Below are 3,610 nucleotides of genomic sequence, written 5' to 3'. Positions count from 1 at the left end.
AGGAGGGGGAAAAAAAAAAAAAAGAGTAGATTAAATTAAGTGTAATTATAGGTTTGCTTCTACTTGCATTAATAACTACCATTATGTAGTCTGCTGCTAACATGCTTTTATGGACGATGGTACCTAATTTCTTTGGAGGAGAGGATATGTGTGTGTGTGCGCGCGCACAGGGACCAGGGAAAAGAAAGAGCAATGCCGAGCAAGAGCAGAGCGTCTCTGCTCTGCCCTGCTGCCGTCACTTCCTCGTGACGGCAGTTCCTGTGACTCATTTCTGGGCATGAACCCCTTGGATTTGTACACACGGCCCAGCTGAGCAGAACAGAGATCACAGGGTGCGATGTGACCGCTCTGCAGCCACTGGTACAGCCACTTCCAGCTCATGCCTGACACCCACGGCTGTCAGCCGGCCCCACTCTGGGGCAGTGTCACCGAGCCAGCCATTGGCCGTCTGGCCAAAGTCCCATGAGGTGCAGTGGGACAAGGACTAGACCTTGCTGAAGAAGCCAGCTCAGCAGTATCGGCCACAGCAGCCTGTCCAAAAATCCCGTACACTTGTGACACAAGCCACCACCTGGTCACACACAGCAATTTTCAAGTTAAGCCGCATAAAACTGCACCTGAGAAAACTAGTCACGAGCCTGTTGTCAGCTCCCCTGTCTTCCTGCTGCCCTGTAAGGCACAGAGTGAGCTCATTTCCCACCTGGCTTTGTGCCGGCTCTTCAGTTAACCACATCAAGCACTTAGTGACTTGGCACAAGAACAGTGTGTGCTTATCAGTCCCCAGTGGTGCCTGAAAGCGAGCCTCCTGGGGCTTGTGCTGGGAGCAGCCCCTGATGCTAGATGTGAATGCCTTCACTGCCTATCATCTCCACCACAGCATTGGCCTTTGCTGAACGTGCTCCTCACTGGGAGCCGTTTCAGCCTGCACATGGTGGCTCTACAGACCCCCTCCTGCAGCAGGGAGACCCTGACTCTGCAGTGACACAGATGAGGAAGCTGAGGACAAGGACACGTTTGAGCCCGTGGTTCACAGCTGAGTACCCCAAGGAGACATCACAGGATGTCAAAATATCTAGACTCAAGTCTGCAAGGAGATGAAGTTGCAGCCTCCAGCTTTCACGCTAGAAGATTTGCCACCACTGCACTCCAGTGTGGACAATGGGATGGAAATTTACATCTGTCTCCTCCCTCGGAGTTACCGCTACAGATTTAAGCCTCCACAGCAGTTTAGAAAGAACACAGATGGAAGTATAATTTTGTTTCCCTAAAGCATCCCTGTCCTTAAAACAACAGATCAAGAATCAATCCCCTTTTGTCTGCCCCTTTTGTAAAAGCAAGTGTCCCATCTTCCAGCTGAATGCTCCGCCACTGTAATTTCCAGCACAAGAGAGGAAAGACACATTTTATTTCTCAGTAGGCACATGAAGTCATGGCAAGAGATGGAAACGAACACCTGGAAGGACTCTGAGCAGCACAGGCCAGGGTCTGTGGCAGAAGCCCAGAGAGCACCTCTCTGATGGAAGCTGCAGCTCCTAAGGAACAGCAGATTCCTCCTGCATCCACTAAATGGGGTCCTGAGGTACTGGTCACTGGGTGGGGGAGCACAACCCCTTTAATCTCCTATAAACTGGAGCATGCTTTACTCATGTCGTGAGAAGCCTTGAGAAGGGGCTTTCAGAAATACTGCTGTACAGGAGACCGGTCCTTAGAAATGACTTTATAAGAGAAGGATGATGAGAAATAATCGCTGTAGCTGGTGTTGGCAACACCTGACTGTTGAGCTCGGTGGAAGCTGCTAGATGTATGAGCAGTGTTAGGTACGGCTGTTACAAGGCAAAACCAAGCAAAACACACCTGCCTATTGAGTGAACACAAAATGCGCATACTGTAAATCTGTGAGGGTATACACACCCGCCCTCAGCTTGAAAAGTGAGTCACTGATTAAAGGCAGGGGCCAGGAGCTGCAGGGATCCAGATCCAACACTAGAGCAAGTGGAAAACAGAAATAATTCAGAATTTTTAAGAGCACGTAATTGTCACTATACACAACCACGCATGCACACGTTGACTTATACTAAACTTTTCTTTTTGGTAACTAACTGGAAATCAAACTGTCTTTAAAAGAAAATCTTACTCAAAGCTCTGTTAACTTTTCCATCTTGAAAATATTCTCCTATTTTTCTTCTTAATTTCTCCTTCATCAGACTTGTCTTAGTCACCGACAGAGAGAGCGGCTAACAGATTTCAAGGAATGAACTTCAGAGGAGTTTGAAAGAAAAAAATCTCTTCCAGACTGACTATTTTTCGATTAACTCCTACAAACACCTACTGCAGGCAGTTCAGAAGACTGGCTATGAAATACACACCCTTTCAGCTGCAGTTCCAGGTTGGAATAATCGGAAGCTGTCAGTGAACTCAGTGTAACTTTCTTGAGGATCCACATCCAGGATTGACTTTTGCAGCACGAGATCACCCTTGCCAAAAGATGATGTTCTTAATGAACACACCACTTTCTTCCATCACTTGCTTTTTTTTGGTGTTGCCTTTTCTTTTTTTTTTTCTCCTTAAGAGCATATTACTTTCCTTCTTGATTCAAATCCTCTCTCAAACTCACCTGAGACACCCACCCTCTGTTTTCATAGCCAGCAGTGGGATTCCAGCAGCTCTTCCCTGCATCCTCCACGTAACAGCATCCAGATAACCGCTGGCACTTGGGCAGGCTGCAGCCCCCCTGCCCTCCTCCCTGCCTCTACTCCCACGCTCCCAAGGGGCTGGGGTTTGGGGCCGTTGCTCCTGAGGGTACCTGAGAGTGGGGCTGGAGGAGGAGTGGTGGGGGGGGCCGTAATCATTGTGGCGCCCTAGGGAGTGAGGCTGGAAGTTGCCTGCAAGCATGGGGCTGTGAGTCTGGAAGGGGGGCTGGGAGCTGTGAGGATCCCACATCTTTCCCGGCCCGCCCCAGCTGCCAGCCTGGTGTCACGTACGAAGCACCTCAAAGGAGCCGATTTTGCTGCCCAGCTGGACAGCAGGGAGGGCATACAGGAGCTGCTTGCCAAGCTGTGGGTGAGCTGGGGACTGAGGGGCTCCAGCATTGTGGAGGGAGTGGAACTCTTCCCCCGGATGGCCCTCGGCTATGAGTGTGACACCTCCCCTCTCCAGGAATACCTCTTGTGCTCCTCAGGAGGTGCCTCCAGCACCAGCCAGGCCTCACAGCTGTGGAAAAGCCAGGTCTGCAACAGAAGACAGAAGCTCTCCTGGGCTTCTCTTGCAGACAGACAGGTGGCTGTGCAGGGTGGTACTACTGCCCCACAGCAGGGTGCCATGGGAAGAGACAGCCCATCTACCAGCCTTGCCATCTCTCCCCAGGCAGGCAGCAGCACTCCAGCACGCACCCGCAATTTGAAGCCTCACAGCTGTGGAAAAGCCAGGTCTGCAACAGAAGACAGAAGCTCTCCTGGGCTTCTCTTGCAGACAGACAGGTGGCTGTGCAGGGTGGTACTACTGCCCCACAGCAGGGTGCCATGGGAAGAGACAGCCCATCTACCAGCCTTGCCATCTCTCCCCAGGCAGGCAGCAGCACTCCAGCACGCACCCGCAATTTGAATACAGGAGT

This window comes from Buceros rhinoceros, unplaced genomic scaffold (assembly GCF_000710305.1).
Source record: "Buceros rhinoceros silvestris isolate BGI_N320 unplaced genomic scaffold, ASM71030v1 scaffold43179, whole genome shotgun sequence".
NCBI classification, from domain to species: Eukaryota; Metazoa; Chordata; class Aves; order Bucerotiformes; family Bucerotidae; genus Buceros; species Buceros rhinoceros.
This window is presented reverse-complemented; position numbering follows the sequence as displayed.